At 41.5% G+C, this 26,934-nt stretch overlaps 1 protein-coding gene across 31 annotated transcripts in view; it reads right to left on the bottom strand.

The window, feature by feature from the left end:
* The window catches only part of BBX (BBX high mobility group box domain containing), a 159,826-nt gene that overhangs the window by 115,657 nt on the left and 17,235 nt on the right, over window positions 1–26,934 (bottom strand). For 18 of the 31 annotated variants that reach the window (XM_068907914.1, XM_068907770.1, XM_068907817.1 and 15 more), the window contains exon 3: window positions 9,549–9,632. The exons of 11 other annotated variants lie outside the window; for them this stretch is intronic. The gene's annotated coding sequence lies outside the window, so the exon portion shown is untranslated. Of the gene's footprint in view, window positions 1–9,548; window positions 9,633–22,132; window positions 22,236–24,495; window positions 24,735–26,934 lie in introns of those variants that run through there. 2 more of the 31 variants (XM_068907834.1, XM_009675092.2) reach the window with 2 other exon arrangements.

Below are 26,934 nucleotides of genomic sequence, written 5' to 3'. Positions count from 1 at the left end.
TAGTACACGCATTAGCAAAGACATGTTTATGAAACCGAAGCATCCATTTAGGCTGTCTCTACATGACAGGAAGACTATTTAGGCTGTTGGGCATCCTAGAGTGAGCGAGCCCTTCAAGTACCCTGTGAAACCTGAAGAGAGGTTGTGGAAACTCTGCCTGCGCCTTAATTTCAATGTAGTCTGTTCAAGTTTTCTCCGGTCTGGCTGGATACATCCATCCATTTATAAGATGCAAAGAAGACGCAAAAGATAGCATTAAGTTGTGAGAAGTCCCTTTGTGGGGGCAGGGGGTTGTTTGAAGTAAGAGTTGTAACAGCAGAGCCCAACATAAAATCAGACGTATCTGCAGTCTAGTTAACAAGTAAGACAGCCTGCAAACGTGAACTTGCCCACTTCACATTTCTATTGCCTCCATAAATCTACTGATTTTAGCAAGGTGTGGACCTTTGTTTTACAAATGCTTTCAAGGTACCTATCAATAAGCCACACAAATTAGCGATTTCTAGAGGTATGCTTTTTTTTTTTTTTTTTTTAAAAAGTACTCCAACTCTGAACTAAAATCCATGTTAATACTTCCTTCAGCTGAGTAACGCACAATCCATTAATTTTGGTGCAGCTCATATTCAGCATGGACCAAGAACTGCTCTCTCCTGAAGGTACCAGCTATTCCCACCCACAGCCTTTTCCAGCTCCAAGTTTATTCATCAGCAAGCTAAAGGAGTCATCTAGTGGCCATGAGGAATACGTGCAGCCCTGCTCCCTTCTGCAGTCGGGCTGAGAGGGGCACACAAGGTGTTTGAACCTCCCAAAGCAGTCTGGCAATGACAAGAGGCAGTGTGCTGGCAGGGCTTCAGCTGAAGCGCCAACATTTTAACAACGGTACGTTGCAAGCCGTCATTTCCGTAAGATTAGCGATAGGCGAGTTCCCTAACACGCTTTAATTGTTAAGTTACCCACGTCTGACCAACATCAAGGCCAAATTTAAGTTCTTTGCTTCTTAGACATACTTGGGAGCACAAACAGTTGTATTACATCTCACCAGCATGTTGCTCACCGTCTCTTTTTACAGGTGGGCAAAGAGATTTTCCGAGCAATGTCACGACATACGAGGAGCATCAATTTAAGCAGAGGTCTTGACCACTGATTAGAGAACAAAGCAAAACAGCAAACTAACTAATCTTATTCAGCTCTAATCTCTGTTCTACCACAAACTCATTGGGTAGGTTTGGACAAAGCACTTAAATATTTAAGTAAGGTACCTCAGTCACAGAAGAATTATCCGCCTAATAACATGCAAAGCTGAGTAAGAACTGTAATACGTTAAACAGGTATTTGAAGTATGATTTAAAATAACATTTCAATAAATACCGTAAATATCTACACAAATCTTATTAAACTTCATAAAAATTGGCAATGCTTTATCAATTCTCTAGTCAACGCTCTCAGTCAGGTAAGCTCCAGAAATTTAAGAAGTGAGTGCAATTTTATTAGAAGACTTTAAACATTTTTTTCCCTTAGAGTGAGCCCTGAAAAATAGCAATTTAAACTATATTAGAAACAAGAAAGTGAAAAGAAAACAACACGTTTGTTATTTTTCAGGTAAACTTTAGTTTCAAACAATCTGCATTCAGATCAGTTTTTGTTGCTCTCAATTTTTGTCACCTATTCTGTGAAAAGAATTGCAGGCACTTCACTGAAGGGCAAGATTACCTTAAATTTCCTCTTGTTTCTGGAAATCACTTCACTAGAGCACTAATGCCAGGCTCCGGAGGAAACAGTGTTGCTACTCTTCCTTCACAGAGAGTGGAGGATGACTGAAGCCCATTATTAACATCTTTTCTATTTAAACTCTTACACTTTTACTCAGAGATGACTCAAGGGAAATGAACAGTATGTGTTAAATATCCTCTACACAATTCTCTAATGCACATTACCTACAGGGTTTGATGTCTTATACCTTAATAACTTAATCTCTGCAGCAATAGCCCCACCCCTGGAAATCAGGAAATGGAGGTTCTTCAGACTAGCCAAAAGACTTTTTCAAAATTTGTACTTAACTGCCTCAATCACCTCAGTCAGAAAGGTGTTACATAGCTTCTTTCACCAGTCTTATAAATCACTTGGGTAGTTTCAAGTGAAAAGTGCTACAAAAGTGCAAATTATCGTTATAGTATTGTTAAGGAGCGCTGACCTATTTCAGACTGTGGTTGATGGTTGTGGTACGGCAACCATACCAACAAATAAAAGAAAGAAAAATAAGCTTTGCAGACCTTATGGTTGAAGTTAAACACAGAAGCTTCCTTCAAAGTGGTGTGGTATGAGCAGCAGCTAAGCGACACTTGAAGGGAGTATTTAATTTGGCCTCCCTCTGGTCTCAGCAGGCAACCTCCACCTAGCTCCTTCATGGGTCTAGCAGAATAAGCGTTGGTCACATCTGCTATGCACTGGCAACTCGGAGGGGAACGATGGTTCCTAAAGGACTTTTCTGAAAGGTGGGTACACCTTAGCCTTTCAGATTAGGAAATCACTGAGAGCTGTTTCTTGCCACTCATTGCTCAGGGGCCTATTCACAGCAGCATCTGCATATTAGAAAACAATCCTGTGGCACTCCGAGTTTTGAACAAGCATAGCCTGGATCTCTTTTCTAGTTTTTAAACAGGCCTAATCTGTACTGTTCATAAAAATAAAAATGACATTCTACACTCTTAATTGGCCATCATCATATGAAGGACAAGGCCACTCTTATCTGTAAGACTGTCACATAGATTTAACCCATTCTAATTTTAGTTTTATTTATTTTACTTATAAGATTCTCTTCTGCATGAACGATGAAGAGGGGGGTTCACTGCTGGTGTAAAACAGCAAGCCAACAAATTTCAGCAGCGCTCTACTGATTTACACCATCTTAGGCCAAGTCTTGTTCCCGTGCCTCACATCATGTACGAGTGAGTCGCACAAAGTGAATGAGGAATGGTAATACTTATTCAAGCCCACCTTGTCCTGCTATTACAAAGAAGATACCTTCAGATGTATCTATTTGCAGGTGTATGTAAGATGAAAAATAAAACAGTGGGTTGGTTTGCAAAGCAGCTGTGTAGAAGAGTACTGGCTGGCCTGGAAAAAAGAGAACACACTGCAAAGGTAGTAACACAACCACTCTTCAAGTGTCTGCCTGCCTCCATGCATTCAAATTAAAATGTGAACCCCTTTCTGGAGCTTCTACTACTTCTTAATATGAAGATTAGCCACAGTACAGTTGCACTTGGTTAGAGTTGCAAACACCTGGGTTGACAGACATCCTTTTGATAAAAGATCATCATACTGATCAAGCTTTTATTACCTCAAAAAACAACTATAACTTGTCTTTCCTACCGGTCTTACCATAGACTACCTGGAAACTTTGGTCAGTAGAGAAGACAGTTGCCTCCCTACCCAGAGATCTTTCACACAGGGAGCATTTTATACTCATCCTCCAGAGATAGCACAGATTTCCAGCATTACTTCCAGGTAGAATTCAAGGAGGTTGATGATGATCATAAAAAACATTACTGACTGAAGACTATGCATCTCAAGACACAGCCTTACCTTGTGTCTTAATTGCTCAGTGGAAATCAGCTAAAGATATCAGTCAACAGTTGCCTTTTATCTAAGGGCATTACCCTGGTAGCATTTATAAGCTTGCTGACCTGCAAGACAAGGTGAAGGACCTCTCTCAGAACAGGCAGGAGCAAAGGATTCATCTGCTTTTATGCACGTTCGTCGTCAACCCATACTGCAGATAATTTAATTAGAAGTAACACTGTAAACAGCTGAGAAGATAATATTAAAAATATATTCACTTACCCTGAAAACAAAGTTGGAAAGTATCTCTTTCTTCTCTGCCTAACCACCACTTTACCAACAAGTCAATTTGGATTCATTGTCTCATTAGACATCCAGCAGACAGCAGATGTCCATACCTGCAGTGAGCATTTCCATGTTCAGACTCAGAATTCACAGAACTTAGCGGAGACTGTCAGACATCCGTGAAAGCCCAGCATCTAACTCAGAAAGTGTTTACTATAGTGTCTCGCTCTTGTGTCCATTTTAAATAAAGCAACAAAACCGTTCGGAAGGTCTCCGTTTTATTGTCAGAAAATTTCACACCTTTTTTCAACGGGAGCTTGGCTAGCTGGCTGTCTTCTTGACATTTGAATGGGGAAGAAATTGCTCAAATCTAATAATTCTTTATTGGCCTTGACTAGCAAGAACCTGCTTCTTAAGCAACTTCCACCAATACATGAGGTGTTGCCAGTGACTTAGATTTTGTCAATGCAGATAGGACCAGGTAGAATTGGCTTCCGGCTTTACCTTGAGTAACTTTCAGCTGTTTAAACACCTAATAGCTATTTCTGAGTAACTCCACATAACAATAAGCTTCAAGTGGCACCATCAATTATAAAAAGTAATTTAACCAAGTATAGAACACTTCTAGCTACATTACTATCACTTTAAATTTAAAAAACATTCTTGTTGCCAGCTGGGAACAGGAAAATATAATTAAATTATTTTCACTTCTCTTATAGACAGTTTCACTTTTGAGTTACTAGTTTGGGAAACAAATGTTTTGCTTGAACATCCGCATAAAGACGTGGATAATACGCTATTCTGAAAATATTTTAACCTCCTGATACCATAAATCACTATTGTAACGTGAACCATTTTTTAAACAGATGCAAGGGGGAGATCCATTTTGGAGTTTTACTCCAAAACTGATCCTGCTCGTCTGTAGTTTGAAATCCACCCAGTTGTTCTGGTGGAACCTTTCGGGGCTGCTTTTGAGCAGATGCATGACTGGTCCCCAGTGAAGCATCAGCTCTCATTAGAAAAAGCATCTCCCTCCTCACTCAATTCCACATCCAAAAACCTACATCTCAGACACCACCAAGATTTTACCGCAGGTCAACTGGCCCATGAGGGAGCGCAGACTCTGGCCAGAGAAAGTAGCCCTTACCAGCTGCCTGGGTCTCCATCGTTTCTCAGTAAGGCTCTCCGCGATCATCCGAGAGATAAGACCTCGGAGAAGGCAGCTGCCACTGTACCGCGTACATACTGCGGGGGTAACAACACTGTCTGAAGGTGCCCTTAACAGGCACAGTCGTTTCACACCCTCACAAGCAGGAGCTGTAGGTTTACAGAACCATTACAACTGCACGACTGCATCAGCTTTTTGAGGTTTTAGGCCCCTTAAATTTTGCTGTAATTTGCCTAACAGAAATTTTAAAAAGCATTATTCGAGTGATTTACTCTCAATAACTAGCTTCTTCATTTGAAAAGGAGAGAGAGAGCATGAGAGAGTTATTTTTTCCCCCCCAAAAGAAAGCCATAACCAAACCAAACTGCCACTTTTAATTTCTTATGCTTGGGATTCTACGCAGTCCTTGAAATCCTTCTGGCTTTATAAAAAACCAACTGGATTTCATGCTGTGCAAACTTGATAGAAATATTTAAATAAAAGTTTTCTTTCTCAGCCTGAAACTGTGATTCCTTTTCTTCTTCTCTCACCCATACAGTCCGTGTTTCGGAAAAAATATTCAAGGACAGCATTTTTTTTTGCAGCTTAAGTCGCTCTAAAACGTTATTCAAAAAGCAGTGAAGAGTCAATGTGCCACATTTTGCTTTGGGATTTCAGTTTACTTTGGTAGGGCAAGGGAAGGAGTAGGGAGGATATTTTCAACTCTTAATTCTACTATCTGAGCAACTTCCAAGCAGAACAAGCATCAATCCTTTAATCCCTTGTCAAAATCCACTAGCACAGACACCTGTACTTGCATGGCGTCTCACAGAGGGTAGCACGGCCCTGTTCAAATGCATGAGTCTACACTAGTCAATCTCAAAACACGATTTTTACCTTGGGACGCAACATCCAACTACCCTAGCCAAAACAGAGCCCCAGGGAATTCACGTAGAAATATTTGTTGCTGCTTTTTGCCAGCACCTAACACACATAACAAAACTTTGAAAGCCTCTAACAAAAACTTCCTGAACTCCACAAATCATACAAAAGCAACAACAAATTGCTATTAAAATAAACAAACAAAAAAATATTAAGGTACTGACCACAGATATCTACTCTTCTTACAGGCCATCGGAGAAACCACCCTCTCTTTAAAGATATTCTTCCAGTAGTCAGAGTTTCATCGCAGCAACCCTGTGCACAGACTCCAGACTTAAAAATTTAACCAACATCTTGAATCTTTAGTAACCTGGTATCGCACATCCAGACTGAGCTACACCTTGCTAAACCGAGGCACCCGCTGAAGGTCCCGTGTAATTTTCAAGTATAGGCCTAGGTATACTAGGCTATGTTGGGTCACACAAAGGAAAGTCATGCAAGGGAACACCTGCTTCAGAAAGGCTCACAGGATAAAGATGAAAGCAACAGCACAGCTAAGACATGTTATATTCAGCATCAGTAACTAGCTGATGCTACCTAGACTGAAAACTATCCAGACTACAAAAATCACATTTTAACAGATGCATATATATTCCCAGTAAAAGATATATTGACAATAGTGGTCCATTTCTGGAGGTACATCATCCTTCTCCTGCGTTTTATTTAACTTGCACTTAAGGCTCCAGTTTGACAAGGAGTTTAAAATCACAAAAGCCAACTGTTGACAAGAACAGTCCTTTTCCACCCCTGCTTTTATTCTCCACACTCCTGGACCCCTTTCTTCAGAGGCAGCCAAGCTATTCACACATTGTGTCATGAATCAGAGTGGACAACTGATCTACCGGAAAACTTTTAACGGATAGAAAAAGTTAAGCTAATAAAATCCATTAATTTTAACTATGATCAGTTCTCCCATCCAGTTCATTACACACCTGCAAAAACATTAGCATGGCATCATGGGGCAGGATGAAAGTAGCTGAGGCTGGGACTCTCTCTTTCAGTGATGGTGCTGGTTTTGCTCCTTAAACACAGTGTCCACTACTACCTATGTGGAATTAGTCTTATTTACTTCTCTGCCAAGGAGCTGTGGTTCAAATGATGCATTGCATCTTCTATGTTCAAGGTGGAGCCAGCACTACACACATCAAGAATTGAAGGTGAAAAGACTCTGAGCCATACCCTCACTCTTGTCTTCATGCCTACAAAAAAAAGAAGTATTCGTTAATACCTTTTGGGTCCCTCCAACAAGAAATGATCCAACCTGCAGACAAAACTTCCCATCCCACTTCAGAGCACTCTGACAGAAAATTCACAAACGTCCACAAGCTAACAGAAGACCAGACTGCCAAAATGTGACAGCAGTCAATGCTTTGACCCTATCTGTCAGCAAGACTGCAAAATGAATTATAAGCACAGTATTTATAGCCACTGCTAGGAACCCTCGACACTACAGTAACAGGTTGAAACTCTCACAGCAATCTCCTATCTATTAAAACGAAAGTTTTGAAAATAAGTACAACATGAGTAAATCAGCTCAGAGGTCAAGAAGCTGTTAAGGCTTGACGCTCAAAATCATGTCTGTGTTTTCAGTGCTGCAGCTTTTCTGTATCGGCAAAATGAGAGTAGAAAGGAGGTATCTTTGGCAGATAGAGTTCAGTGTTTGGGCCCATATGGGAAATACACTTGCATCTATGGATAAGCATTATTTCCCACACGGTTCTTGTGGTGAGCCCTACTGATAGTTGGAATTATCATCTTTAGAGCCAACACCCTGAGGTGAACGGGGGTGCAGCATGTTTCCTACCTACCGACATGAACGCTGCATAAAATATCTTCAGCCACTGTTTTAGCCCGCAGGGCTAAACTAGACCTAACACAGGGCTAGTTTCTTGTGCACAAATAAGTAGATTCAGCAGCCATGAATTTACAGAAGAGACAGAGACAAAACCACATACCATCTGTGTAGTATCCCCAGTGCCTGAAACCAAACCAAAAACACAAGGCCATACATAACTGGAAGTTTTTGTTATGACTTTCTAAACACGCCCCTGCCCTTCCCGTGGTGGCCACTGACTGGACAATAAACGTGGCTTCTTGTTTTTGCTTTGACCTTACATCTTTATCTGCAAAGCTCTTAAATTACAGAAGGTAAGTGTGGCCCAGTAGTACAACATACTCTCATAAACTATGCTCCTACTTGTCCTACAACTCGAAGGAATAGTAATCGTTTCCATCAAGGAAAAAAAACGTCAATCTTGTCCAAAAACGTTGCCACAAATCAAATCCCAGTTTCTAATTTACCACACCTCTCTCATTCTCCACCAAAACGTATCAAACCTTGACTTCAAACTTTACTCAGAGCTCCTTGCAGAACAGCTACTCTGAGGAACTTCACTGTAAGGGAAATAGCCCCTCCCCCCACAACTCAAACAAGACTAAAATTTTGTTTCATTTTGCAGCAAACCAGACACACTTTAACAATTTAAACCAGAGACACAGAAAACAGCTATTTAAAGTGTATGCTCTGGTCTGAATCGAGAGCGCAAGCAATTCCGACTGGGCCTCAAAGCCTTGGCCATATCACGTCTCCCGTGGTCCTCAACAGGATCCCAGATTTCCTCCCGTTTCCCCTTGCCCCTTGGGGAGCAGCTGAGACCCGCGGTGGTGCTCTGCAGCCATAACGGCCATGTCCCAGCCCTGGCTGGGCCACCAAGGCTAGACTTTGCGTTTTGCTTCTTAGGAGCGGCCCTCCGTGAAACCACCCAGGGCACCGCAGTCAGAACGAACAGAGCTGTCCTACCAGTCGGACCGCCAGCAGGCGGCAAGGAAAAGAAGGCAAGAGAGGGATGCCACAACACAAACTAAGTAGCAAACTGCCACTAGTTAGAGATTACTAATTTTAGAGCTCCGTTAAAAGGTACGCAGAGAGCCATGCTTACCCATTTAAAAGGCTGAAAGTTGGTTAATGAACCTATTGCATTTGCATTCTTCTCCCCATGCATGCGTGCGCACACACACGCACACTCACAACACTATAAAACAAGAGTTTTCTTACAACTTACCCATCTGTTGCTTCCTGGCGATAAATAATCCTGGAGCGTGCTCAGAAATTGCAAAATGTAAGAAGAAATTTGTTTTTCCTTTTTACTTTTCATATCTATAAATTTATTTCCACGCTTTATGAGTCATGCCATTCCTTCACATACATCATATTATTGTAGATCCACAGTAGTTATTACGCCACTGAACAATCACTTTCTGGCATTATCCAATCCACCTCAAAGTCCTGAAACTAGCTAACTGTTTCTCTGCCATAAGCTGTTTGGAGCATACTTTACCTTTCTCATCTGTCCCTTGGGGCTAGATCTGTGTCATATTTACACTTTCCAACTTAAGAAAAGCAAATTTACACACCACAAGCTTTTAATGATTGCAGTTATTCACAACAGCAAAATGCATCATTTCCTGAGTATACTCTGTAAGAACATTAGCAGAAGTAAAAACATCCGAGTAGTTGCTACAAGAAAACAATTGCTTGTTTCTTGCTGCCGAGCCTGGGCAGTTTTCCCTTCAGCAGCTCCCCGGACCTATGCAATATAAAACTGGCACTCACCTCCTTCGCCTTCCTCGGTCACAGACCTCGCATAGAAATGTTTTCGGTGCGGCAGTCTACCATTCTCACTACGGTTCTGGCACACTGTAACAGAACAAAATCACCATGATACCGCTTTTCCAGCCTGGCGCGTTAGCCTGTCAGAAGAGAGCTCGCAAGCACCCATAAAAATTAACTCCAGTCTCATGAAAATAACTGTCTCGGAGGAGGAGTAACAGCATTTGGAGGAAAAGGAACAAGCAGGAAGCTGATCTCAGCCGCGCGGAGAGCACGGACGGGGCGGAGCACAGGGACGGAGCAAGGAAAAGTGGAGCAAGGACTTGCTGCTTATAGCTCGTTTTTGGCAGTATGGTCGAATACCACCGCATTACTGAAATACCAGCGTTGCAGCGAACGCAAACACCAATACGGCCCCCCCCCTCCCCACCCGCAGGCCCCCGGCGCGCGCCGGCGCCTGGAGGAGCACGCCCCACGCAGAGGCGGCCGTGGCACAGGTAGCGCTGCACAAATCGCCTCCCACCCACCCGCCTGCCCCGGCACTCTGCTTTTCCCCACAGGCGCCGGGGCCTTCGAGCGGCGCTTCCTCACTGGCAGGGGCTGCCCGCGCAGAGCAGGCTGCAGCTAGAGGCGACTCAGCTCGCTTTCACTTGTAAACTGATTTGAAAAAAACCACATGCTTCAGAATGTGCAGTGAATACTGCACTTGCTTTTGTGACTAGAGGAAATGCATTTTATGCACTCAAACAGATCACAGTTATCTTCTAAAAGGAAGTAGCTGCCATTTATTTTTTGTGCATAAATAACTTTCTTTGATAAAGCTAAAAAAAAAAAGGGGGGGGGGGAAGGAAGGCGTTTCTTTAGGGAAAAGAGAATTTACAAGAACTATTTTCAGAGTCCCACTGCTTCAGAGATTTTCCAGAGGCTTTTAAAGCTAAAATTCAAAAGGACATCCAAGTTGGGTTTTAAGTATATGAGAGCATCTCCTGTCCTGTACGAACTACAACTCCCCTCAAGACGTGCGCTAGTCCCAGCAAGGCACCCGTTCCCCGGGCGGCTGGGCAGGCGGAGGGAGGTTGGCTCCCCTCCCCGCGCTCCCCAGAGGAGCCAGCGCTGTCCCCCCCACCCCGGGCGTGGGACTGTCCCCCCACGTCTGCCCTCCTGGCCTCAGCAAGAGATGGGGCTGCACCTGCCTCTGCCTCTCGTAATCCTGCCTGCAGGTTGCTCAGGAAGGAGTTTTGGTAGTATCATTAGGATGGCATTACCAAAAAAAAAAAAAAAAAAGAAAAAAGGTGTAACACAGCATAATTTAACGTTTTAAGTAAATATGAGCTAGGAAAACAAATCGTCAGAATAAAACCCATTTAATTGTAGCATTTTACACACCAAACTCAAAAGATAAAGAGACAAGGTAGATTGATTTCTATGCCCGTCAATACTAGTTGTTTCAAAAGAAATAAAACTTGTACCAGCAAACAGCACGCTGATGGCTCTTCCTAACACTGCCACAGACAGTATATGGTCTATAACTGAAAATCAAAAGCAGACAATGCCTGTTCATTTACGTTTTTTCTAAATAAGGCAGGATAGCCATAGAGCGTATTCCTGCTTAGATACTTGCCTTACTCTCTTTTTTCCAGTTCTGAATGTTTTACCTCATTATCTTTTTGTGGCAAGATGAAGAGGTATTTTGCATTGCGGGGAAAGAACTGTAAATCAGCTAAAGCCCTTCCACTATTTAAAATCCAGTCTGATGTCCTCCACACTGCTACTGAGAGGAAAGGGGAAAAGAAGAGCAAGGGGGGCAACCAGTTTGCTCTTTAGCGTTTCTTGCATACGCTCTCTCACATCAGCTCAATACAGGAGCCTGTAACATGACTGTAATTCACATTTGGGAGATCTCATTCCAGAGGACTATGGAGACCAGCAACTTGGGAAGTACTCAACGACTTTTTTGGAAATTCAATATGCCTTATTTGCTTTTTGATCGCTGTTTCAAACCATCTCCTACACCCCGGCCACAGCCAAATGCAAATCTTTTCCTGTAAGCACGTGGAAGTAGCTTGCAACCTGCTAACACATAAGGGAGGCCTGACCCGATCATCACTCAAAACTAGATATTGGTTTTCAGCCATCATCCTACCTCCCAATTCTTTACTGCTGCTTGTGCTGCCTGAAACAGAAGAGGCCAGATGAAGGGATATACCAGATTTACGGTAGGAGTCCCCCAGCACTGTTTCAGAGGAAAACCCGGGGCATGGAAGAAGGGTCCTACAGCAGGGCCAGAGCTGCAATCCCCAGCTCCCTGCACCAGCCGACTGCCTTCACTTGAAGGGGGGACAGATAGGACCTGTGCCTTCATTTTCAGCCTCTGCAGATCACAGTCCACCTTTGGTGACCAAAATTAAATTAATTAATCGGGCCTGAAGGTCACTGATGCAGAGATACGTCCCCATCTACGGGCACTCTGATGAAGAAGCCAGCTCCTACAGAGTGGATGCAAAGCCTGACTGCAGCAGCACCTTCAGGTGCCGCACCAAACATCAGCAGAGCCACAAAGACACTGAAGGCAAACCCAAATCTCAGCGCGCTGGCGAGGCCAGCCAGAGCATGAGCCCCAGCACACTGGGTCCCATCCGCATTAGTATGCATGCCATCTCGGCACTAATACATGCGTGTTCAGTAGCATTATTCCTTTTTGTCCATGAACTGAGAAACTCCCAGGAGAACTTCTCTGCTCTTTTTGGCAAACTACTAGCACTGAAGTGATACACAGTTGCTTCCTCACTAAGAAAAATACAGGTTAAAGGTAGAATTATATTGGAATTGGGACTGTAACTCACCCACTCAGCTGAACAGATTTACTGAGTATTAAAACCAAGAATCTATAGAAACTGCAGGGGGTATTGTGCTGGTGGTGGTGGGTGGACAAACCAGCAGGAAAAGTTAAAACATGGGTAAGAGCTCAACTTAAGAGAGAAGCAGCAGAGATATGCCCGGACCTTTTCTGATATAAGTACCAGTTACATCTTCAAATCAAACAAACACCACAGTGTCACTCTCATCAGCGCTCTGGGAGTTCACTAGAGAGAGGTGAGATCCCAAATCCACACCCGCTCCCAGAATTACTCTAAATCAGAAAAACTACTTCCGACCTGCTTTGTAGAAGAGACATCTTAAAGCACAGAGTAATGGGTCCCCTGATGTTCAAACTGTTTTATAAGTGCACTTGTCAGTTCTCCCAAATACTGGCCAGGTATGCTGTTGTTACAATAAACTAGCCTCTTTCCTCCTTTCTACTCCGTCAGTTCAAGTACACCTCTGTAGCAGTGAGAGTACCTAAACATATAAAGAGGAGCAATTTCAAGCACTCTTAAGATGACAGCCAAAGACAATTTATTCCAGTAACCTAAAAAACACTGGAAGCCCTTCAGAGAAAAATACTTAATTAGTAAATAAAAATCACTAACCAGTTTATGAGGTTGACTCAACAAGTCACTTAGGCATGGTTAAAAATATGTCTTAAGTCCATCTTCACATAGTAACAAACTAAAACATCCCTATACATGTTTGTAACTAACTTGTCATTTATTTTTCAAATCTTTTTTTTTTTTTTAAATAAGTCTTCTGAAAGACCCTCCTCTACCAATCCTCTTCAGTCCTTTACTATTCAAAACACTTCATCCCTAAGACAACAGGCGTGACGGAGAAAAAGTTGGAGGGACACTGGCTAAAGTATTGCATTGCTTTCAGCACAAAAAGCTTCATTTCTTTAACTCTGTCTTTCTATGCAAGAAACTTCCTTGAGAAACTAGAGTAACATCTGCTGGTACTTCTAATAATTATTCTTTATATCTTCGCCCCTCCCAAGTTTCCTGGGCTGAGGTCATCAAAATTAACAAATACATTTTAAAATCAAAGTCCACCATTTGCAGGCTTTCAGGGGCAGGATTGTAAAAGTCATCATTAGACAACTACTCTTCTCAGCAAAGCAAATGGTTTGTGCATAATGCTACCGAACAGTTGGACTTCTGTCATTATTTTTGCTGGCTAGCCTAATTACCCTGTCATGAGGTCTGTAACTTCAGTGCAGATACAGCATTAGATCAGCAGTTTTTACACGCTGGTCATTATTTCCTAGGGGTCTTCAAAAGTAACTAAGATTTGCCCATTGTTGGTAGGCTTAAATTCATTTTTCAGGAGTCCATACACCCACTGGACCCTTTTTTAGGGTTTCTGAAATAGTAACAACACAGCTAAAAATGCACTACATTAAAATGTTGTGTCAACTGTTTTCTTGCAGGAATAATATAAGTTTTTGAAAGCCTGAAAATGGCCATCGAAAGGGATCATCTAATATATAATCATCCTGTAGCTATTAGACAGGACAGACACCTATCTCAGAAAGGAGGCATGAAGCAAAAAACAGCAAGCACTTGCAAGTGTATTCACTCCTTTTTCTGTGCATCAAACTCATACATTTAATAACTGACGAGTTAGAAAATCCAGGTACTTCCAGTCTAGCAGTTAGCATTTACCATTTTAACATTAACTTGGCATTTTTACATTACTTAAAATATAAATGAATTTTGACAATTTCTGACCTTTCACATCTCCTAGACTAGAGACAGCTGGAGATTAAGGCACCAAACTGTCTCAGTATTTGTTGCAAAACCAGGAGACAGACCTACTGATGGAGCGAGTACATTTGTGACAGAACTAATTTCTCCTGAACTGACAGGACAACTTCTCCTGGCGTGTTACTCCGCTGCTTTTTATGAACATTAAAGTTACTTTGAAAAAGACCATGATGGGGAGGACAGGGGGAAGAAGATTCAAAGGGAACAAGTAATACTGATGAATCTCACGTGGGTGAAAGCTTCCTTTAATAAGCTCCTGCTAACCAGCAACAACATATAACTGCAAAGGGAAAGAACGAACCACAAATCTGAACGTACATTTAAAGCACTCCAAAACTTAATCTGAAAGTGACTGTCAGTTAAGACATCCAAATAATCCCCCAGTCAATCAAATCTGCAACACCAGTCTACCGTTGTGATCTTGCTGCCTATCAAATTCACAGACCAGTTGTGTTTACACAAACATACAGTTTGTAGCAGTATCAATAAATTATCATCTCCACAGAAACCCCCTATTTTATTCCGTTCCCATGAATATGATATTAATTGCTAATCCTAAACAAAGTTACTCCTCAACTCAACATGGATACAATCTCCCCATCCAACACTTGCATAACTATACAATATCGAGCACTCAATATAACACTAAATAGATCAATCAATTCAGGGGTATTTATAAAATTTTCCTTAAAATACTAGCAACTTGTTGTGTATTGAGAACCAGCAGAATTACTCATTTAATGACTCTTGGAACTTAACACTACTTGGAAGTTTTATCATTTATTTTCAGATGTGTACACATACACAAAAGCTTTCTAAACTATGCAGAGTATTAACAGCCTGCATGAAACAACAGATTTCCATCACCAGAAAGCCACTTCCTCATTATCTAATAAATGCACAAAAGACAGAACTGCCAGATCAACTTCAGCTCTGGTGCAAAAACCATATGTATATAATGCATGAAATATTCCAAGTAAAAAAGTCCTACCTCAAGCAGCATGCTCTCCCTCTCTTCCCTCCCCAACACTGTTATCCTGAGCAATTATTCCCCATTTCTTCACTACTACGCACAGAAGGCACTCCGTTATAATATACAATGTGGCAGAAAATCTTAATACTGTTGTCTTCTTCTTAGCTTTACTATAAGAGCAAGGTTTTGGGAAGTGTAGAGGTGCAGAATTTTAGTTGATGTAGATCATGTATTAGCTGTGACATATGAAAACGCAGCCTCAACATCAAAATTTCTTAAAATTAGAGGAGTTTTGTCTTTTTTTACTTTAAGAATGAGAGTTGTTCTCTACAAGAGTAAAACCAAAACAGACTTTTAAAAGAAAGTTACATTAGTAAAAGCTTCTGTTTTCTAGTTGTCCCATCAGAAACAATTGATTACAAAGACATATACTCCTGTTTTTAAAAAAATCCACTTTTCTTCCCAGATATACTGCTGCAATATTCTGTAAGCATATTCTTAAAAGAGATACAAGGGTTCAAAGAGCAGTTGCAAAGAAAGCTATTTTATTCCACTAATTTGCACTAAGTTTTATGGTTCCTATCTTCCCTCCTAAATGGAAAACTAACGGTGATAAAACATCAAGCCCAATTGCAAACAGCCACTACACACAACTAGTATGTGTAATTGTTTTTACAGAATCCTTTAATGGCTTGGTCAAATACTGCCATCTTTTCTTTGGAAAAAAAACTTCCTCCAGTTTCACATCTCATTCACTAAATCCGATTCAAATCTTGATACGTTTGAAAATAAATCTTTCAAATTAAATTTATCTTAGGGAAACACTGGAAAATCACTATTGCAGCCCGAGTTCTGCATACAGGACACACACATGGTGGTTTTTTTCAGGTCACTATATTAACTTGCACTTTAGGAAGCCTGAGTTTGGCACTTACTTTAATGTTAGCAATCGAGACAGTGATCCAGTACAATATATGACTTCAGCACCAGCTGAAGCTACAGCTCTAGAAAATCAGGTCTATGGAGTCTGACCCCTCTGAATCCTGAAATCCTGCCACTCACACCCTCTTTTGAAGCAAAACTTCCCAAATGAAGGCTAGTCCTAGCCAAGTGCGTTGCAGCTGTGACTGCAGATACAGGACTTTTCCCAGGAAAGGTGAGACCGAGGGCTACGTTGGGAAGAAAGCACCAGGACAGTATCCAACATGCAATTCCAGTAAAAACAGTAAAGTTTTCAACCCTCACTGTAGATTTATGAGATAAAAGTCACCCAGTCCTTAGCTGTTCTTCTGTGTTACCAACAACAACTTTCTCCGCATAATCATAAATTGAACTCGAGATACTTTTGCAAAACCAGTCAGCCAGCTTTGGCTAACTGCAAACTTGCTTTAAAAGTCAGATCTTTTCATCTTCAGTAACAAATGTAGCTTAGGGTTTCATACACGAGAACAAAAACTTGCTTTTAACATTGCTCGAGATGATGCTCACTTGTATCCAAAAACCTGCTACTGAAACTGACATGTGAATCAGTGGCTATTACACATCCTTCTCTAAGATTTTTTCTATTGTTTTCTCAGCATGCTATCTATAACTAAATGAATCATTTTTCTCATTCAATCAAAAATATCTTATGTTTTCCCTTCTCTAGTCCGTGATTTTCCCCTCAGTGTTTGTGTGGGCATCTAACTTTTTTTAGGTTTCTACTATGCAGCACTTAGCATTACTGTAAAAGTACACAAAACAAATCACCAACATTCAAAATTGACATCTGATCTCATATATGTAACAAAAATGTTTTTTGCATTGCTAGGTTCAGCCACCAAAGGACAATGCACTATCAAAATACTAATTGATGCACATATAAATACAGTAAACCTCTTAATGAAGGAAAAAAAAAAATCATACAGGTTTCTTGCATTCAAATCGAAAACATACTTGCGGGACACCATAGAAAAGGGTGGGCTTCTTCCTGCCACTTAAATACGAATGCAAGGAATATACATGACATACAGACAGTAGCTACCTGCCCATCTAAATAAAAACCCAGTAATAGCATCCATATATTGACCTTTCTCTAATTAAGAAGTTTTTGTTTCTTTAAACTACCAAGAAGAAAAATCACAAGTTTAATGCAGGTCATCCATTACCACTGGATGCAATGCTTTATAGATCCAAACCATGTCCTTGACCTATGCAAAAAAGCAACACTATAGCTGTTCGGGTAAAATACTGGCTCTCTAGCAGTGCCAGTTCTACTATTCCTGGAACTGCCCTGCACTCCTCAAGTTAAATATAGCCATTAACACGGGTTTAAGTGAAAACCCTAAGCTGCAAAACGCAGTAGCTGAGGAGCTAACCCACTGCAATGTTTGCTATCTACATATTTTTAACCAATGCAGAGAGTGGCCAGTGGGAGATGGTCAACCTTTAAGTTGCCACCGTTATGTCTGCAAGAAGTCACCAGCTGCACCCACACCTCTGACCTTGCTGGACTCCACTGGTGTTCCCTGGGACCCTGCCTCGATCAGCACTGGAGAAGGAAGAGGAGTTAAACCAGCTGCCAGTTTTGCCACTGAAAAGAACAGAGAAAATGGAAGTGCATTTCTCAAAAAGTAAGCCGCTGTTAGAAAAAGCAACTTGGGGAAGTCTAAAACTTTCTCTGATGTTTAGTTTGTCAAAGCAATTTCACTGTTACAGTTTAATCTTCTGAGTTGGGTATCAGCGTGGGTTACGAACTTTCTACTTCACTTGTACACCAATGGAGTGTATCAGCCACAAAGGCACAATTCCCTGTCAATGGACACTTGTTTAAACCCTCAGCACATTATATGCTATATTGTGGTTTTTTTTTTTTGGTAAAATCTTAATATTTTTTGTTTGAGAAACTGGATTGGGGCAGGAGGAAAATACCATGCAGGGCTTTCAGAAGGACCGTGCTGGTGTAAGAGCACAAGCTCTGCCTCAACATTTTGAGCATTAGTCAGTGACCGCGCTTACAGTTTCTTGTCACTTGAACATACCTGACTCTTCCCCAAAGTCAACTGAAAGACAGGCTTGATCTGTCTAAGCAGCAGGTGACAATACCTGAGATACCAAATTCACTGGCACTCTATAGATACTTCAGATACTTAGAGGTCAGTCAACACTGAGGCCAAGTTACTTATATTTCCCTATATTCCCCAGGACTTCAGTTTTCAGTTACAGCTTCCTTTACGGAAAGGTGGAAAAGCAGAGTAAAAACCGTACCTGAGCACCAAGAAGGGGAACATACAGTCCCCACACACCAAGCAAACCAAGCATACACCTTGTAATACACAAATCTTATCCTCCATTAGTTTCATTACTACTTTCATTACTACTTACATTAACAATAAAAAAACCTCAACAATGTAATGTTGAAATAAATATCAAGTTAATAGAATAATAATTTCCCAAGAGAAGTTCTTTTTTCAAAGTCTAGTGCTATAAAGGAAATCCATAAACAGGATGTGCAACTTGTTAGTGTAGGGAAAGCTGTCAAGGCAGCCTAAGCAAATTTTGCATCTTAAAGGAAGGTACGAGACCTGCCCTTGTTGCCTATGGGCTTAGGGACTGGCCGCAGTGACTTGACAGGCTTTCAAAAGTGCTACGCTCCTACACACTGAAGCCTGATTAAAACAAACTAGGTGAGCGCCAGGAGCACTAACTACAGCGGCCCAGGACTCTGCATGAGCTAATTTACCCTGACTCAATACACGTTAAATTAGCTTGCACAGAGTTCCCTGCTATCATTGCTAAACCACTTCTGATACTTGCACTACTTTATTTTACGGACACTCAGGGAACCACATAACACAGCAGTCTGCAATGTAGCCATACCCGTAGGGTTTGAGATTATGTCAGGTTTTACTGATAGGCTGGATTTCACAAGGCTACACGTGAACAAGGTGTTTCTAAGAAGTTGGCTGAAAAGGAGAATCCTTTGAATTTTTTAAATAGACCCTGCATGCTGTGTAGTCAACCCTCTTGATCTCAAAATCTCTCAAATCCAACTGCAAACCAGACTTGGGAGGGATACAGAAAACTCCTATCCCGGTTAGTAAACAGCCAGGATATTTGCCTGTCTGGCTAGACTCCTTAGTCATATTGGGCATTTACCAGAGGCCAGTGATGCCTTGCATTCCCAAAGGAGGTCACGGAGAAGAGAAAGCACTCAGCACGTCCAAAGAGGAGCTAGCGGATGGGATGACCTCAGTCGTCCCCAAATTAACTAAAATCAGCAGAAGAATGAAGATATTAAAAATGGGGTTTGGAGGATACAGAGGGAAGACCCCAAGTTTCCTGGAAGAAGACATTTACACCAAGGAGGAGCAGGTTCTGTGCAGTCCTCTCCACTGCCTATCTTTGTTTCCTCTAGGAATGTTGTGATTAATGGGGAGCTACACATGGCAACGACCACTGACTGTAAAATGATTCATGAATCTTTACTAGGTCTTCCAGTTCACTGCAATAGTTTTAAGTATGCCACAACACAGAAATCTCTCACACACCCAAGAAATACCATAGTGTCTACTGTTCTCTGAAAAACTACTATTTTGGCCAGTAAGACATGTCACTGTACACTCCTGAGCTGCCTTCTGTCCTGGCTCCATGATCAAATTAAGTCAAGTTGCTGTGCTACTCTTGCCAACTCTGGTATTCTGTCATGACCATTAGCAAGGAAATTGAAGAAGTAAACTTTGCTTGCTGTTGAATTCTGAACATGCTGTGGAAGTACACGCTCTGCAAGCTGTATCAAGGTCCGCATGTTTTTGGTATAAAAGGAACTACATTTAAAAACACTGTTGAAGATACATACCTTGGTTATAACATGTCATCTACTATGTAAAGTTTAGACGTGATTTCTTCCCTCATCTGTATGTGGGTTTTCTAAGTATGCGCAAGAGGCATCTATCTCACTTGGGTGACTTTGAAAATTTCAGAACGAACTACTGATGTAGATATAGCTAGGATTAAGTAAGCAGTAACATATTCTCAGATGACATTATTCCATCTAAGTCCTTACTGATGGTCAGTCCAATCCTATATGATACAAGACTGCCTATGTCACACGCCTTTTCAGTTGTATCCAAGTTAATGCAACATATTCCAGTAGTATGCTCATCAACTGCTGAATCCTTGCTTAATAATTTACTTCCATAAAATCTTAAAATGATCATCAGGAAAGAACGAATGCAAAAAAGCCTATGAAAAACATAGCTGTTAGAAACTAAAGTTTTCATTCTGGAATGACACAATATCATCCGACTGCATCCACTAAAAATTATTCAAGTCTATACTAAATCCAAAAGTTGGAAAATTTTCCTAAAATCCATGCATTCCAGCAAACAGGCTTAAAAAACAAATGTTTCTGAAGGTCCTATATTTGGGTGAGACAATGGTGTATGCTACTACTTTATGATAGCTGACGAGAACTTTTGAGAAGCACAGTTCACCTCTGGGTGTTGTCTTGTGTCCCTCCTTTAGTAAGGCAAGATGTAGGTATTTTAGTGAGCAACGCATCTTAGTGCAACAAGTATGAAAGTCACCGCAGGACTGACTTTAAGTAGTTCTTAAATTAAGTTGCTTCCATCACTGCCAGAAAGAAACAACATGATTTCATAGATAGGTGTGGAAGGATTTTTAATCAGCTCACCTGATGTAGCTATTCCATATCCCCATCGAAAACGCTTACATTTTTTTTCTACAGCATAATGACACGCAATTGACAGCAAAGGGAAAGGGAGAACCCATAATTTCACATGAGAATTTAACTCGTTCCACTCCTAATATCTATCTACTGGTTAAGGAAGCAACTACCCATCCTCATTTTCTCCCTAGCCCTCGTGAACTGCATTGCATGTCCACATAAACATGGCTGTGCTAATTCCCAACAATACCTGGCTGGTATACAAAAACTGTCCTCTCATTCTGAAAAACATAAATTAAGAGATTCACAAGTCTCAACAGCAGCACTCTTCAGGGTTTACTGAATCTGGGCCGATCACTTCATCTCACTACTGTGTTGTTCAGAGTTTCTTCTGCCAACTAAAATCCTGAAAGTCCAGAGATTTCTCAAGTAGGCCAGAGAACTCCTACAAGGACCTCAGGCCTAGGACCCAAAGTGCAAGGTTAAGCAAATACCTATCCAGAGGTCTATCGAATCACTTCTTCAGCGAGACACATTCATTTTTTGGCAGTGCTTTACATCCACTGATCACAAGATGTTTCACAAGCGAGCTGACCGTCGGTAGGCACGGGGAAACAAAAGCAAGAACAAAAATGAAACATGAAAAAGTGAAATAAGAACTCTGGCAGTCTAATGACGGACTGGGGTAGGGGAAGAGAAGGGAAAAAACTCCCTGCATTTCAGCCTTGTGCACTACATACTAGCCCATGCAGTTTCACTAAGCAGGATTAGCTATTTTGATGGCTTCCAATAATCCCTAAACTTGGATATTTTTCATGCTGTTTTGATTCTTTAGAGTTTCCAAAGAAAAACACCTCTACAACCTCATTTCCTTATATTAAAGCAGCAGAGAATCCCCTCGCTGTCATAGTCCCTCTGCCCTGGCTGCTATGTCTGTCCTCATGATCAACTTTCCCACAATGTCAAGGTAAGTTTGCAAGTTACAGAGATGCTCACGGCCAGTTTGTTAAACTGTGAACCTCCCGTGACAGAAAGTTGCTGCATGGCTTCATCCTTGCTCTCCACTCACAGGGATAAAGCATGTTATAAGCAAAGAAATACCACCGAGTACAAATGAAGGCCTCTTTTTTGTTGACATAGTAAGGTCTGAACTTTTTTTGAAGTAACATTGTTGAGGATGGAATCCTATACGTTCACCTGAATTATTCAGAAGTCCAAGAAACACCTATGCAAAGTGGGGTTTTGAAGTTCTGGTCTAACTTCCTTGTGATTTCAATGTACGCAGCTGCTGAAATCTGTTCCTTACCTTTACTTTACTGAGGACCATGGCTCTAATACAGAACAGTTAGCTCCTGCCACCTTGTGGGACTCCGCGGATTTCCCTGAAAGCTTGTTTCGGTAGCAAGTCAGCCGGCTAAAACAAATAAACATTTTTTTCTTGTGTTTCACAATGCCGAATGTTAAAATAAGAGAGAAATATTTATGGAGAGGGTACGCTAGGCTGAATATTTTCTGCTTCATTATTTCTAGCATTGCTTATATAGTTGAGCTGCTGGATTCAGTAATCATATGGAGGGTGTTTTAAATATTTAAATATCTGTCAAGAATCCTAAGTTTTGCATAGGCTCTTTGCTGATGCATACAAGTTTAAAATAACACCATGATCAAATACTTGTCACCGGCAGTACATTTCACATATCTGAAATAGATTTCAGATAGAAATAATACAAAATTAGGCTGCAAATCCTTGCACTCAGGAGCAAATTTGAAACCCAACAATACCCGAGTCTTGCAAGGAATTATGCATATGTCTAACTTTGGATATAGTGACAACTTGCAACCAGTTCTCCCAGAAGATCTGATTCCACGTGCTCAACTAACCGCAAACTGACTTTCCAATTATTATCCCCCCACCCCCCACCCCCACCACCTATCATAGTGGTAGAAATAATGAATCACTGAAATACTCCAGAGTAGAATGAGACACTTGGAACGGGAGAACATTTTCAACCCAGCCACGAGCAGATGAAGATTGACGGATTTCTGCCCTCACATCTTACCTTGCCTACTTACTGATCCCTGTCAACGTAAACAGCAGCCACTCAGACAGGTAACCCGTCACACCTACTTAGAAGATGTGCAAAAGACAACAGTAGCTGCCGGACCACAGAGCAAGAGATGGGAGGTTTTCTTTTTACTTACAGAAAACCTCTACTGCTCCAGATCTCTAAAGAAGAAAAGCACAGAGCAGCGTGGATGATGCGAAGCCACAAAGCTGCTCAACAACCTCAAGGAACCTGCTCCTTTCAATTCACATCAGAGCTAAGTGATTTGCTGCAGATGTATAATAATGCAAGACGGGTAAAGGAGCACTTCTCACCTCCCCCCACTAATAGCTTCACTAAACCTCACAGAGATTTCCAGTGTCACATATTTGATGCCAACTGTAGCAAACTTAACTCTTTGGAACTTTCTTCTGGTAAAGGAAAAACTGTCAAGAGACTCAAAACAGGAACAGCTCTTCTGATGTCATAAGCAAATCATCTTCAGTAAAGGCCTTAGTAGCTCATAAACAAACTCAAGAACAATAATTACAGATCCACAGCCAAAGGAAATACAGCAGGAACGTCCTCTTTTACCCGTAAGGGGAATGCATTTTTGTTAAATGAGTGAAACAACAACATAACGTCAGGCAATAGATGAAGTTGGCACAACACACCTGAGGGACGAAATTTATGTTCTTATGTAAAAAGAATTTTATGATTTTATGACACAGGCTTCCCTGGTAACTTCACAAGTGAGGCTGTCTCTGACAGCCCAGATTATTATCCCCATCTCCTCCTATGTATTTTAAAAGTCCTAGTGGGCAGACAATTAACTCAAACATCGAAGGTCAGAAGTGCCCACGACGACGTCTCAGCTCTTGGGCTGAGAATCCCTCCCAGACTGAAGAGGGCCTGTGTCCGGACTGTGTTTCTGGAAGACACCAACACGTTCATCACCGTCGTCCTTACGCAACCCAATCTCCACCACAGAAAACCCAGACAGACAGATAGGATAGGAGCTCTACAAGAGATTCCTCAATCTGGACGACTAGGGAATCAGGACTGCAGGACGCATTACACTCCCCCAGGTAAGATACAGCCAATGCCCTGCAAGGACAGCCCACGTACAATCATATTCTTCCCTCACTCTGGGTATTAGGAATACAGATGTCTCCCACCTGGGAGCTATCTGGTTCAGCCCTCTCCCTGCTCAGGAGTATCATGTCACCAAAGTCAGTCTCGCTGTAACTACAGGCACGCATCAAAGCCACCTTCAGTCCCTGGCAGTAGACAAGGAGAAACGGCCTTCTCTAGCACCAGAATGGATCAGATCCAACACCCACCGAAGTACTCTCACCCACACCACAAAGCACTAAAGAAAAACACTAAAACCCTACAAGGAACTCTGCTTGACACAAATGAACCTTGGCAACTGCCATGGCCTCTTATTCCTGTTTTTCTTCTCTACCAGTCCGATACTCTGCACTGTGAGTGACGCAGTGGAAAGACTCCAAACTAACTTTCTGCTTGCCTGCGCACTCAGTCCAAAGGCAGTAGCAGGGGAGTTCAGCTATGACCTTGTTCTTCAAGCCAGTTCAAGCAGCAGCATAGCCACCTCTCGTACCCTGACTAGAAGGGCTCCTCTTCTTGGTGAGCATGACTGATGGTCCTGACAGTAACAGCATTCCCAAGCAGCAAACAACTGAAAATGATCTGATCATTCTCAGTTCTCACTCTGTCTGCAGAAGTCTAAACATCGGCATGGAGAACAGGCCAGTGGTGACTCTGCTTAAGGCTGTGAGATCTCCAAGATAAGCCAGAGGCATATAGCAAACATCACAGCATGGCTTCAGCCTGGTTCACATCTGGAAAGCTACTCCATAGCTGTCAGGGTAAGATTTGCTTTACTTTTTCTTGGAATATTTAATTTTCTGCAAAAAAAAAAAAAATCATTAGACCTCTGCACCCTTTGGTTGAGGGAACTTTCCAAGAAGTTATATAAATTAATTACTTTATGATGTATTAACTGGAGAAAGAAGTAATAAAAAACCTTCACCACTGGGCCACTTACCACTGCTATTTTAATTTTGTCTATACTCTTATTTAGCTCCTTTTGTTGTTAACTGCTTAGCCTTATATCTTAGGGCAGAAAAGGAAAGGTTTGAATATAACTCTATTTCTTGAGAAACATCTCTAAAAATTATTCAGGTTACATTAGTCACAAACTTGTGTATGTAACAAGTCCTATGAGCCTTCCAAGCGGAACGTGGCTGCTTCATAAGCCAGAATCCACAGATCCATCTTTACCAGTTGTTTTCACCAATGCCAAGCCACAACAGCTTAGCAGAACTCTGCAGGTGCCCAAAGATCTGTGCCAATATGTTTCAGTGCAGGATCAGGTCCTTATACGATTAGCTGCTCACATAGGGCCCCCATCCTGCAACTGCAATAGCTCAGGGGGACGACTATTACAGACGCACTGTAGGACTGGAGCCTAAATAATCAAGTATATATTTAAACATCCTTCTCCTTTCCATAAAAAAAGCACAATTCTTGAGAAAAAGAGGGAAAAAAGAGGGAAAAAGAGGGGAAAAAAAAGAGGGAAATAAAAAAAATAATAATCCTTTGAAGGGCAAGCAGGAGCAAGAGTCTTCAGACCAAGCTCCGAACTCGACATGTACTGTCTCTAACCTTATTTGTTTTTTTTTTGTTTTAAAGGTGGCTTATAGGTTCTTTATTAAAGATAAATTTTTTTTGCAAATATTTACTAATATTTGATAAATATTAGTAATTCCTTTCCATCGCCCTCAAATGGTAACCTTATGTGGCCCTTGTCTTAAAGACAAATCCAATATGGAAAAACATCAGTCCAAAAGATGCAAGTTTGGGAGCATTTAAAAAAAGGTCAGCAGTTTAGGGAAAAAAAAATATATATATATATCATACTACTGGCTGTAACAGCAGAGCAACCACAGGGGTAGCTCCCTTGGGATCTACTGATTTTTGCTGATTAACTTCATAGCTTTCTGTCATATTCTCTCACAGCGTAGCACACAGATGGCTGGATTTGAAATTAGAAGGTGAAAAAGGTATTAAGAATTTTCTGTGAAATGGAGTTGTGGTGCGCTCAAGATCGTGTGCCAACTGAGAAAATGGAACGTGCTTAAAACTCTGGGTCAGTATAAAAGCCCAGGGCTCTGAACAATACCCACGTAAGAAAAGAAAGCATGAGATCCAGGGATTCGCAATCTAATCTGCTTTCAAGACAGTCATTTGGCTTCCTTGTTACTGAGTTACTACTCTGAAAATATGGCGTCGTAAACTTGCGACTTGAACTCCAAAGCCCTCCACAAAATCCCACCATGCCTATTTCTTTCCAACCCAGCTATGCCAACCTTTAGAGCAGGAAGCTCAGGACAGAGCGCTGAAATAACACTTCGAAATGTGCAAGTACAGACTGAGCCTGGACTAACAAGGTCTTCTGAGCAATAAGACATTTTAGCTCATGCTTGGTACCAACACAAAAACATTTCTATCATTTCCAGACACCGCCGAGTGCAAACAGAGCATGCTCATACATCCTTGCAAAAAATCACTGTAGAGAAGTTTAGAGAGGTCAGTTTAGAAACTTTTCAGAGAAGCATGCAGGGCAATATACGTATGGCACTGAGCTGAGAAGAACAGCTCAACTGGGTGAGAAGAACAAAACAGCAGGTCTAAAAGCTCTGACCTAGCAGGTTACATTTCTACCAGGTAGCACAAGCTCTTTAATGCACACGAAGAGCTTTCAGCATTGGACTAGGACGCTAACAGATTTCATAAGAGTTTGCATATACTTAGCTAGTAAGCCTGCAATATGACAGATGATACAATTCATTATCAGTTTTTTCTCACTTTATCAGTCGTGAAAAGTATTATCACGTGCACGTGCCAGGCAGAGGTTTGAGTAACAAGGAGGGAGCTGGCCTGATGAATTTAACAGTGACACAGAAACTTCCACAAAGTTCAGGAGTTCTGTATTTGGTTCTGCCATGAGCCATGTGACATTACCTTAACATCCCTG

Source organism: Struthio camelus, chromosome 1, assembly GCF_040807025.1.
Source record: "Struthio camelus isolate bStrCam1 chromosome 1, bStrCam1.hap1, whole genome shotgun sequence".
Taxonomy (NCBI): domain Eukaryota; kingdom Metazoa; phylum Chordata; class Aves; order Struthioniformes; family Struthionidae; genus Struthio; species Struthio camelus.
The sequence above is the reverse complement of the archived record's forward strand: the minus strand, read 5'-3'. Positions and strand labels throughout refer to the sequence as shown.